The 13,085-nt window shown below is 44.1% G+C and overlaps 1 protein-coding gene and 1 long non-coding RNA gene across 15 annotated transcripts in view; one reads left to right on the forward strand and one right to left on the reverse strand.

Annotated features, from left to right (window-relative positions):
* Window positions 1-13,085, reverse strand: part of EVL (Enah/Vasp-like) — a 146,700-nt gene that overhangs the window by 24,593 nt on the left and 109,022 nt on the right. The window lies entirely within an intron of this gene.
* LOC128407164 (uncharacterized) lies at window positions 6,102-7,007 on the forward strand. The gene is made up of 3 exons (XR_008328726.1): window positions 6,102-6,167; window positions 6,529-6,636; window positions 6,778-7,007. It is a non-coding gene; the product is annotated as an uncharacterized LOC128407164 (long non-coding RNA).

Consider the following 13,085-nt stretch of genomic DNA (forward strand, 5'->3'; position numbering starts at 1 on the left):
TATATATATATATATATATATATATATATATATAAAATCTTTAACAGGGAATTTAAGTTCAGCCCCCCCCCTTTTTTTAAAGCTATGTGCGGAATTTTTTCTTCTTCCAATACTTCTTGCCTGCTGCAAGGGCTGATTTTTCAGCAATGATGTCTTGATACTTCCTTTTATTATATCTTCTAAACTCAGAATCTGCCAGAAGTTCTTCCACTATGTTCTTCTTCCTCTCTTTCTTGGGAATTTGGGCAGCAGCAATTTTCATCAACAGCCTAACACTCTCAAACTTCCAAAAGGAAAACACAAGAATCTCAATCTTATGTTCCCCTTGTAAGGCAAATGAAGAGACGGGAAAACTTGTGTCTGGGGAAAGGAAGGTAGGTGTTTTACATGTGCCATCACCCACTGATTCTTCCTTCCATATCACTTCCCCTGCAATTTATTTGTATTCCCAAGAATTGGAGGAGAAATTCAGTTTGGCCCGTCATTTTAACGCGAACCTACTTAATTCACACTTACGGAAAAAGCAAGTGAGCCAAAACATATCACTTCTCCAAATATTGCAATGAAGTTCTCCAACCAATAACGTGTACAAATAATGCATGTATATGCGGCAAGTGTGCACAAAAACGCATGTATTAGTGAACATAACTGACAAAATGCATTACATTAGCCAGAAGGTCATAGAAAAATGTGCACAGTGACAGAAATGAACACTAAACTGCAGCCAAAATTTCCTGAGGGTTTTTTTGTGTGTTTTTTTAAATGCAAGCTGATGAAGAACAGTGAAGAACTTTAGTTAAGGCTAGAAAAATGTGAAACTTAAAGAAAGCAAAATTTACAGGTTTGTGCATCCCCTCAGCAGCAATTCAAAACCAGAAACACAGGTCCATAAAACCAGCAGCTACCAGTCAGTATTTTACAAGCCTGGTGCCTGTTTGTTTGCTGTGCAATGGATTCCAACATCCTCTCTCCTTAAACCTTGTGTGTTCAATGGACATGTGAGAGGGGCATCACAGGGAGAGGGTTTGTGTCTCCATGCTCCCCAAAAAATATTCACTTGTTTGCTGGTACACTGCTACACTTGCCTGTACTCATAGGTGTGTTTTTTACACACGTAGGGACCTAAAAAATAAATAAATCACAATATGCATTTAGCCATATTTTGAAGATGTGCCAATGGATGCATCTACTGCATGGGTGAAGCCTGTCATTTCCCCTGCCCCAAATACACATATTCTAGAGCCTAAGAAAAAGGCCTAGAATCCCATGTTAACACCCAAGAGTCCATCACACATCAAGAAATGGAACCCAGATAAACGGGAGGCTCCAGGAGGAGGGCAGCTGGCTCGATGGCTCGCAATGAATCCCATGGAGAAATTAAATGGGCTGAGTTATGGGGCAGAACACAAAGAAAGCAAACCCTAGCTGCCCATGCCGCAGAGGCTGGGTAAGCCAGGAGGCAGGTTTATTTCCACTCCTGAGATCTCTGAACGCTCAGAATGTAAAGAGATAGGGCCAGGGCCTTTTCAGTACTGGCCCCGACTTGGTGGAACACTCTGTCACAAGAGACTAGGGCCCTGCGGGACTTGACATCTTTCCGCAGGGCCTGCAAGACAGAGCTGTTCCACCTGGCCTTTGGTTTGGACTCAGTCTGACCCTGATGTTTCCCTTTCCTTATGGTTTTGATCTATGGGCTATTATTAAAATGAGGCTGCATTTTAAATTGTATTTTTAACCTGTATTTTAAATTGTGTTTTCCCCCTCTGCTATTATGTTTTTATTGTAATTTTACTGGTGTTAGCTGCCTCTTGCCGGGGAGGGCGGGGTATAAATAAAATTTTTTATTATTATTATTATTATTATTAAAGTCATATTTCTATGGTGGCAATATACAGGCTTACTCTCCACAAATGCTCTGCACACCACACGATAATAGTGATATTGGAAAGATTGTGAGAATTATCACAATGATGCAGGAGGTGGTGGTGGTGATGGAGTCATGCAGTTTTCAAAGACCCTTGGAGCACAGGGATGCCCATCTATACCTGTCAAGGATTTCAGGCAGGAGTCTCTCCCAGCCCTACTTGGGACATGCCAGAAACTTAACTTGGGATCTTCTGCATGCAAAGGCAGATGCTCAGTGAGCTACGCCCTTCCCCTTATAACAGAGGGCAAAGTCTCTCTCCTTATTACAGCTAAGCAGAAACAAAACCAAACAAAATGCATTGTGATGCAGATGATGTCATGGCAGACCAAAGTGCTACAAATTGCTTGTAAACACTGGCTAATTAGAAAGTTCTTGCGTTCTTACAATTAGTCGGCTGCAAAGAGCTGCCCTGCTCTGGCTTTCTGAAGTTCAGCTTCGCATTTATGCTCTGCCAAACCTCATGCACACATTCAGAACATGGAATGATTTTCAGCAGCAGCCCAATTTCTCATGCGCACGACCTGCGTGAGGCAGAGCAGTCGCTTTCTTCAGGGACTAGTGGCACGTCACACATAAATGCGTGTTGCAACTGAGCCCCAATGGCATTATCAGGAGGAGATAATTTATAGAAGAGGAGCAATGTAGGAAGGAGAGGGCACTTAGCCAGACCATCACCACTTTTTTCTGCCCCAAATTGCCTTCCTTGAGCAATTTAAGAATGTAAGAAGAGGAGCAGTCCAATAGCATATCCAGCCCAGCACCCTGTTCTCACAGTGGCCAACTAGATACCTGTGGGAAACCAGCAAGTGGAACATGAGCACAAGAGCAGAACTCTCCCCTCCTGTGGTTTCCAGCCACTGGTATTCATCCTCCATGAATTTTATGTGGCCATCACTGCCTCCTGCTGCAGTGAGTTCCACAGTTTAACTATGGGCTGCATGAAGAAGAACGTTCTGTTATCTGTCCTGAATCTTCCAATGTTCAGTTCATTGGATGTCCATCCAAAGGCAAACATATTTAAGGGGAAATATACCAAAGGAAAAATTGCTTAAGAACTCTGTTGGGTAGAAGGTGGCACCTGGGTGGAGGTGATTTGAGCAGTGGTTATGAGATTCCCATGTCCCTCTGGTAGTTCTCCATTCGAATCCCTCCACACACCCTTCATTTTTGTAAAGTCATCAGAGCCCAGCCGCATGCGTGTGTGCCTGACCTAATGGCGGGTCTCTTTTTAACTAAACAGAAATCGACACAAATTTCATCTGCTCTAAATAACGACAAGCAATATGGTCTATTGGTTTTTTGGACCCTCCCCTTTAAAGATTTCTTCTCGGGCTGCAACATGACCAATCACAGGTGACAGGTTTGGGGAACTGGCCAAGAGCTTTCGCCACGTGGGTGGACATTTCTGCGAGGATATACCGTTTTCCGCAGTTCAGTCTTCGCAGCAATTCATTCATGAATTGCTTTGCTAATACCTCCAAGTGTTGGCTTTGTAACAAACCCCCTGCATTTTGCACAAGCATTCTATGACTCAGCTTTCAGTGTATTTTTGGGAACGATATCGGAAACATACTATATTAAGTTTTGCCTCCCCTTTCCAGTTGATGACAATTAGCCAGAACATTCCCCCCGCCCCCGGTCCAGAGAACCTAGGCTACTTTCATTTTGGTGGCTACTTCCTGCCTTCTATCCAGTGACTCTGGAGAATGCTAACAGGCTCATTGCTCGAAAGCCACCTCGCCACTGGGCAAAGACAAACCAATGATAGCATAGCGAGAAGCAAGACTATTAGCAGCTCCCAAGGTCACTTGTAAACCAAACCCTCTGGTGCTGAAACACTTCTGATACTTGACCACAGCTGTTTTATTTGGAGTTTAATTTTTTTTCCTAATTAGATTGAACTTTTGTTGTTGTTGAAAACCCCTTTTATTCCCTCCTCTCGTTTCCCAAGGTTCTGGGAAACTGATTTGTTCCCTCTGACATACCATGATTTTGCGTCACTTATTAATAAAAGTGTGAGACTATCCATAAGGACAGAAAAATGATCTGGGAGGGAGCTGGAGCGAGCTTCTGCAAACAAGTGGGCAGAGAACAAGGGAACGTCCAATGAATCTGATGGCTGCCAACCTAGATGGCTTTAAAAGATTAGACAAATTCGTGGAGGCTATTTCTTTTCCACAGTTTCTAACCATAATGGAGGAGGAAGTTAAAAATGGAAAGCGTAATGCTGGTGGTCAACAAAAGAGGTTTAAAGACTCTCTCAAGGCAAATATAAAAAAAAAAAATGTAGTATGAACACAGACAACTGGGAAACACTGGCCTGTGAGCACTCCAGTTGGAGAATAGCCTCCAGCAAAGGTGTCACAGACTTTGAAGACGCTCAAACTCAGGATGAAAGGGAGAAACGCACTAAGAGAAAGGCACGCTTGGCAAGCCCTCACCACAATCAACTCCCACCCGGAAACCTATGTCCCCACCTTGGAAGGACGTGTGGATCCAGAACTGGCCTCCACAGTCACTACAGACTCACTGTTAAGACAGTGTTCATGGAAGACAATCTTACTTGGCTACGAGTGATCACCAAAGAAGAGGAGTATTGAATACTGGAAACCACAGAAGGACAGTAGGCTGTTGAACTCAGATCCCTCTTGCAGGCTTCCCGCAGGCATCTGGTTGGCCACTGTGAGAACAAGATGCTGGACTAGATGGGCCTTATGTTCTTTGCAAAGGGCTGATGGGGATCCACTGAGGCATGCAGGAAAACCCTTAGGGATTTCCAACCAGAACCACCAGGGCTGAGGGCTACATTTCAGCGATATTTTTCAAGCTGCTTTCAAACTTTGGCAGTGGACGGAAATGTGCAGGCACTCAGCTAGGGCTGAGACAACTTGCATCCTCAAGCAAGCACCTCCCAGCCCACCTGCCAAAGATCCTTTAAATTACAAGGGCCAAGGCCCTCTTGCAGTAAAGACCTGCAGGGAGTGACACCTGAAAATTATTGCCCTCCCTCAGAGATCAACTCCTGTCACAGAAGGTCCACTGCAACCCCTCTCTTGAAGCAAGGTGCATCTCGATATGAGGAGAGGGGTGCTGGAAGCTGTTCCCCAAGTTAGCTCAGTGGTCCTGATCTAAGTAAGAAGAACCATATGTGGAAAGAGCCTTCAGGGTGGAGGGGGGTACCACTTACTGGGCCAAGAGTAGGGGGCAAATCAGATGCTGTTAGGGCGTGTCATTTTAGGGGGTGAAATGTAATGTTTGCAAATTTCTTCAGTGAAGGGTCTTAAAAAATATGTTTTTTGGTGTGAGGAATTCAAATCTGCTATTGGTTTTTTTTTTTGTAATTGGATAATTGGACAACATTTAAGTCTATGTTTGATGAAGAGGCACATAAACTGCTTTTGGAAAACCAAAGTATTTTAATTTTACCCTTCTGAAAATGTCAGCTAATGCTTAATAATAATAAATAAATAAATATTGATACATAACTGCATAATAATAAAATGATAATAAATAAAATTGCTTAGAAAATGATTGTCAAGTACTTGCAGTTATATTCTATATTAATATTAGTAATAAAGAGAATATAATAAATATAACTGCAAGTACTTGGGCAATGGAGAGCTGTGGCCAGTCGCTGCAGAGAATATCAAGTTAGATAAAAACCATGGTCTGACAGCTGCCAATGTGATCTGGTAATGGATACGGATGCAGATCTCTTTAGTGGGACTGGGGATAGGAAGAGTACAAATAGGAAATGAATAATAATAATAATAATAATAATAATAATAATAATAATAATAATAATTTATTATTATTATTTATACCCCACCCATCTGGCTGGGCTTCCCCAGCCACTATGGGCAGCTCCCAACAAAATATTAATATACAGTAATTCATCAAACATTAAAAGCTTCCCTAAACAGGGCTGCCTTCAGATGTCTTCTGAAAGTCTGGTAGTTACCGGTATTTTTCTTTTTGACATCTGGTGGGAGGGTGTTCCACAGGGCGGGTGCCACTACTGAGAAGGCCCTCTGCCTTCTCAGTTCCCTGTAACTTGGCTTCTCACAGTGAGGGAACCGCCAGAAGGCCCTCGGCACTGGACCTCAGTGTCCGAGTAGACCCCAAAAATGGGGGGGGGGCTGCACTCTGTACTGTTCCTTTATTTTCCCTTCACAGAATCACAGAGCTGGAAATGACCCAGAAGGCCAACCCTTGGACTGTGGTCCTCAGATGATAGGAGGTATGTAAATTTAATGAATAAATGAATAAAAACAACCCCAGTCGATGCAGGAAATTCGTCGCTACAGCATCCCCTCTCCTTAAAACCCTCTAGCAAATAAGAGCTCACCACCTTCCAAGGCAGTTTGTTCCACTGTTGTACAGCTCATACTATCAGGATGTTCTTTCCTTTCGTCGAAATCCCATTCCTTTTACGTTGAATCTACTGGCTCAGGCCCTACTCCCCCCCCATCCCCGGAGCAACTCGGAACAAATTTGCTCCATCCTCTCTATGTGACAGCCCTGTAAATATTTTAAGATGGCTATCATATCGCCTCTTCTCCAGGCTAAAGATACCCACCTCCTTCACCCTTTCCTCACAGGACTTGGTCTCCAGGACTTTGGCTTCTCATGTGTCAGAATTTGATCGACACCTTTGAGTTCAAACCTGCACTCAACCATGGGTTCAATGGAAGACCTTGGGTCAGTAGGTATGTATCAGTCCCACCTCCCTCCCTCACAGGGTTGTTGTGAGAATAAGAGGGGGGCAATGACCACGCGGGCCACTTTGAAGTAGGGTGGGATTAAATAAAGGAAAAAGTATTAAGTGACTCAAACTGTCTCCGTTACAGCGTCTTTCCTGATTTACGGAAGAGTCAAACTGGAATAACCTGGGAATCACCTGTTTGCTTATGGTAGATGAAGTGCCCGGAGCCAGACATAAGTAATTTAGCAGCTGATCAATTATGCTGTAGCGGAATACAGGCTAATGAGCCTGCCACCTGTTGCTGGAACCTAGCCAAGCAGCATCAAGATGCTCAGCAAACCCCCTTCCCCACATTAAAGAGCTGTTGAAACTTCATTACACCCATCAAAATACTCTGGGCTTCTCAGGTCACTGTGAAAAGGCTCTGACTCTTCACGCATAGAGAGGGCAAAGAGAACAGCCAAAAAAAGTGCAAGCCTTTTGCTCAAAAGTGCAACTGAATTAACAGTTCACTATGCACACCCTGCGGGCGACGCTGTGGGTTAAACCACAGAGCCTAGGACTTGCCAATCGGAAGGTCGGCGGTTTGAATCCCCGCGACGGGGTGAGCTCCCGTTGCTCAGTCCCTGCTCCTGCCAACCTAGCAGTTCAAAAGCATGTCAAAGTACAAGTAGATAAGTAGGTACCGCTCCGCCAGGAAGGTAAACGGCGTTTCCGTGCGCTGCTCTGGTTCGCCAGAAGCGGCTTAGTCATGCTGGCCACATGACCCAGAAGCTGTACGCTGGCTTCCTCGGCCAATAAAGCGAGATGAGCACCGCAACCCCAGAGTCGTCTGCGACTGGACCTAATGGTCAGGGGTCCCTTTACCTTTACCTTTATGCAAACCCCCTGTTTGAACTGTGATGCAGAATGCTGCTTTGTGGCGCTCTGGTTCTAAAATACCCACCAAGGAAGGTGGACGCAAGGCCCGCCGAGTTGAAATGAAGAAGCTTGAAGCGAAGAAATAAGGGGCTAACTACGCATTACATGCAAAAACAGATTAATGTAACCGCCCCCACCTCCCCAAATCACATATGAAAGAAATGCAACTCTGGGGATGTTTAGAACTCGTTTAAACCAGCGGGAAGAAAATAATACCCACTTGAAAAGTTGTGTCACTATATCATGACGTTTGTGATGTTGAAACCCTACTTAGAAGTTACCTTGGTGAGACCCAGTTTACTTGGCCTACCCTTTCCTCTCCTTTGCTTGTTGCTTGTCTTGGTTACCTGTGCAGGAGGGATAATGTGAGGGTGATCTGGGGAGGGATGTGTGTGATGGGTCTTTCCTTAGCACAGTGGTACCTCGGGTTACAGATGCTTCAGGTTACAGACACTTTAGGTTACAGACTCCACTAATCCAGAAATAGTACCTCGTTCTCATCCTGAACTTTGCTTCAGGATGAGAACAGAAATCGTGCTCCGGCGGCGCAGTGGCAGCAGGAGGCCGCATTAGCTAAAGTGGTGCTTCAGGTTAAGAACAGTTTCAGGTTAAGAACGGACCTCTGGAACGAATTAAGTACTTAACCCGAGGTACCACTGTATTACAGAAGGAACCTTCCTCCACAGATGCAGGAAGATGCCCTCAAAACAATGCAGTCAAATGACAGCAGCAGGGATTTGAGCTTCCAGATGAAGCCTGGAAACATGTATACCTGAATGGACCATGTTCCAAAATCTTGAATCACCTTTTTGTTTCACAGCCACACCCAATTCCATCCACCTCTGTCCAATGAATGCGGCCTTCTTCCTCTTCAATAATAAGGCTTTAGATATAGTGATCGTTTCTTGGTCAGGATCTTAATATATATTATGATATTTCCGTGCTGTGTTCCGCAAATTTGGCTTGAAGAAGAGAACGGTTATTTTATTTAAAAAGTACTTATATACCACCAATTCATACGATATCACATGGCGGTGTAACAACAATGCATACAGCAAAATCTAAAATGCAGTAATAAATAAATATTAAGGTGGCTGGCTAATCAAGAGAATCTAAACAGTTACATAGGCCTGTTGTCTTCAAGAGAAGCTTGAAAGTTAAAAGCAAAGATGCCTGCTGAATCTCTGCTGGAAGAGGGTTCAAGGCATGGGACCAATGACACTCAGTGTTCAATGTCTAGTTGAGGCCACCTGAGTCTCTGTAACAGGAGGGGACAACTAACCCCATAACTTCATCCCTATGCAGTCTTCAATTTATAACCCGAAGGGTTAAAACTTATAAAGTGCTGGTTGTCCTTTAAGCCAGGGAAGCTCCATAACTGGTAAGAATAATACCAAAGTCAGTATCAAATTATCAGGGGACCCATTTCTGGACAAAACAGTGTAATGCTACCCCGTGAGGTCTGCACCTGCCTCTGAAGAATGCCTGTCCGCCTCCCCAAGACGCTATGAGAGGCTATGCTAATCACACTGACTTGAAAAGCATTGTAGAAGTGTAATCTAACTCTGTTCCACTCCAAAGCCTCTTCGCTCAGGTAGCAACTGATGGCTTTATTCAGCAACTGTCAGTAAAGCACAGAAATGTCCTCATCTGCAGCAGCTTTCTCCAACCTTGAGTACTCAGAAAATGGTCAGGGATGATGGGAATTGTAGTCGAAGAACTTCTGGGGACCCAGAGCTGAGAGAAAGCTCACCTAGGGCAACTCCAACCACTGACACAGAACCTGACTTCCCCAACAAAGCATCACACATCAATTTGGGGCATGCCATTTTAAGGGGAAAACCTTTTTGTTTGTTTGTTTGTTTGTTTTTTGCAAATTTCTCCAGTGATGTGTTTTTTTGGGGGGGTGAGGAATCTGCTATTATTTTTTGCGACTGAAGAAAATTTAGAATGACGTTTGGCGAAGAAGCAAATAAACCGTTCGGAAAACCGAACGATTTTAACGTTACCTTCTGAAAATGCCAAATAACAATAATAAATAGTATTAATATATAATACAACTGCAAGTACTTGACAATCATTTTTAAAGCTTTCTATTCAATTTTACACACACACACACACACACACACACACACACACACACAAGCAAAACTGGATTATATTAATCTAAGCAAAATATCTTTTAATTCCCAAGGCATGCAACAACTTTTCAGCAGCCCTCATTTTTGGAATTTGAAAGTTGAAAAACTCAACATGCCCTAACATTATCACCCTCCTTATAAGGCACCACATCCAGAAAGCACCAAAAGAGAGATTCTGTAGGACAAGCAATTAACAAATGTCTTTATAAGCAACTTGAGCCACATGAGAGGCAGTGCAGTGTACTGGTTAGTGTCTCAGAAGAGATCTGGGGAAGGCCTGGATTCAAACACCCACTTAGCCATGAGTTTCACTGGGTGGCCTTGGGCCAGATCCTGTCTCTCTACCTGGTCTATTTTACAGGGCTGTTGTGAGAAGTGCAGGGGTGGAATGAAATGGGTTACACTGCCTTGAGCTCTCTAGAGGAAAGCAAAGGGAAACGCAACCACAAATAAATAAATTAAAAAACATGCAACAGGGAAAAGTAATTAAGATCAAACACCAATGACAACAACAACAACAACAACCACAACAAGGTAACTTGCCAGCTTCTCTAAATTTGGAAAATTGTGGTTTTTTTAAACCCTAACAACAGCTGATATCCTAGATAATGAAAATGAAATTACACCAGTACTGAGGATTCTAGGCTATAGAAAGTGCCAGGACAGATCTGTATGTTATCATTATCATTATTTATTAGATTTCTGTATCGCACTTCATCCAAAGACCACAGGGCGATTTACAATATTAAAACACAAAAATGCATGCCATAATAACAAACAAAACCAGCACCCCCGCCAAACACAGTTTAAAAAGCCATAGATTGTTTAATTAGCCAAAGGCCTGGTGTCTATTTGCCTCTATGTCTTAATTCATAAGCTTTCCCAGCATCCTCTTCCATGGTGATTGTTTGGAAAGAACAAGTAGTCCATGAGAGGGGAAATGAAACACTCTTTTGTGCTTGTAATTATGCAAACAGGAGATTGACTAGGAGGAGGAAAGGAGAACAGGGCTTTTGCACCTTTAATAGTTATACAAAGCAGGACATTTCAGAAGAAGTCACCATCAAAGGTGCATAAGCCCCATATGTGAGTGAGCAAAAGAGAGGGAGAATAACAGTAACAATATCAACCACTAACCAAAAATCGAAAACAGGAGGCGAAACCCAAAGAAGTGGCAAGCAAGAAATTTAGAGATTGAACATGGAAATCTAGACCTGCTGAAATCCCTTCTTCTACAGAACTAGTTAAGGCGCAGGAGCCCTGTGCTCTTTTGTATCTGGCGCCACCTTCACAGGTGTAGATCGCAACTACAGCTGTGGATTTTGTCCGAATTTCTCCTTCATCTACTTCTACTTCCATTTCATTTTTAAAATGCACACCAAAAAACTGGGCTGCTTGCAATGATGAAAAGTTGCAAGGAAGCGCCAAGACTTCAGCATTATCTTATTATTTTCATCATGTTCTTGGGGCAACTAAGGTTCTGGACCACAGTCTAAGAGCCACTGATGTAGCCCATCCCATGCAGGACAGGTTTCTGCTAAAAACCATTCCCAAAACTGCTCCCCTCCCAAAAAACCTCAGGCTTTCTGACATATATTTACAAGAGTCAATATTAATCCAGAATTCTGTAGTGGAAGGGGAGGAAGCAGGAAGTGGAATTTAAGCAAAACACGGTGAGCAGGAAAAGGGTTAAGCACAAGAACAGCACCTTGCCTCTTCTCAAAATAGCAGCGTCGCAAAGCAGTTTTTCATTAAACACACACACACACCTGCTGAGGCTCCATTATACACATTCGCACACCAACACTTCTGTGCTTTAAATGATGCATGAAGAAAAACACGTATTTTAAGATGCATTTGAAAAATATGACGTACAGTGAGTTAATCGGTAAGAGCTCATCAGTAAGAGTAGCAGTTAATAAAACAGCAGATGCACAGCAAATATAACACAACATGGCATTAACAGAGCTTTAGAGTTAATAATTTAGTCTGGTTATTTTTAAAACAACAACAACAACAACAACCAACAACTCTCATTTTAATCAGGATTCCCAGAACTTGCTGAGTTTACTCCTCCCACACCTCCCGGTATTAATTCATCTGAACATCTCTGCAGTTCAACCACCATCCACTGGAAAACAAAGAGACGGGGGAAATCGGAGGTAACGTTATGGCAGGAAACGTATCTCCCAACAGGGAGGGATTCCGAAAGGGAAGTTTTCATTTCAAAGCCTGACACTCTCCTAACGTACAGAATTGGGAGTGGGGCGGGGGGGGGGAGAGGAAGGGGTCTGCAATGCCTCTCTTCCCTTTTGCAGCAGCAGCAGCAGCACTTTAAGACCCTCAAGGCACAGAAGAGAGAAGAAGTGGAAGTTTTCCATCACCTACAAGACATCCTGAACAGGAGGATGCAGTCACACTGACAGAGGCAGAAGCAGTGGCAAATCCATTCCCTGTTAACCATAGTATGGCGGCGCCTTTTGTTTAGGACAAACTCCAATGCAACTCTTCCATGGCCCTGGGCATTTCTAGCACCCCGCAGTGGGCCAGGTTACACGGGGTGTAATCGATCCCTCCGCACAGCAGCCGACTGGGCCTCGGCCTTTAATTATTTAACCGGAGGCAGCCTTCCTGGCCTATCAGGGATGTTTGCAGGGTTCTCTAATGCAACACACCGTCTCGAAGGCAAGAATGAAGATGGCTGAAATGGCACGGGAGGAAACCTGACAGCCACGGAGGTAATGTGGGGAGGCCACCTAACATCTATAAATACTGTAGGGAGTAGAATACTCCGATGCAGCGGCAGCCTTCAAAATTCCCCAGGGCTCTCCTTAGACCAGCAGTGGTCAAATATCAGCAGAGAGGAAAAGGCTGCCGCTCTGTGGCAGAGCATCCTGCTATGCATGCAAAAAGACCACGATAATGCATAGGTTTTTAAGGGGGCTGTCAGATGCTGTTGTGGTTGCTTGAGAGTAGCCAGGCAGGACTCTTTTACAGGCTTTATTTTGGTGCAAACTATTTACAGTGAAGGGACACGGGTGGCGCTGTGGGTTAAACCACAGAGCCTAGGGCTTGCCGATCAGAAGGTTGGCGGTTCGAATCCCCGCAACGGGGTGAGCTCCCCTTGCTTGGTCCCTGCTCCTGCCAACCTAGCAGTTCGAAAGCACGTCAAAGTGGAAGTAGATAAATAGGTACCGCTCCGGCGGGAAGGTAAACGGCGTTTCCGTGCGCGGCTCTGGTTCGCCAGAAGCGGCTTAGTCAAGCTGGCCACATGACTGGCTCCCTTGGCCAATAAAGCGAGATGAGCCCCGCAACCCCAGAGTTGGTCACGACTGGACCTAATGGTCAGGGGTCCCTTTACCTTTACTTTTATTTACAGTGAAGAGCATCA

Source organism: Podarcis raffonei, chromosome 1 (assembly GCF_027172205.1).
Source record: "Podarcis raffonei isolate rPodRaf1 chromosome 1, rPodRaf1.pri, whole genome shotgun sequence".
Lineage (NCBI taxonomy): Eukaryota > Metazoa > Chordata > Lepidosauria > Squamata > Lacertidae > Podarcis > Podarcis raffonei.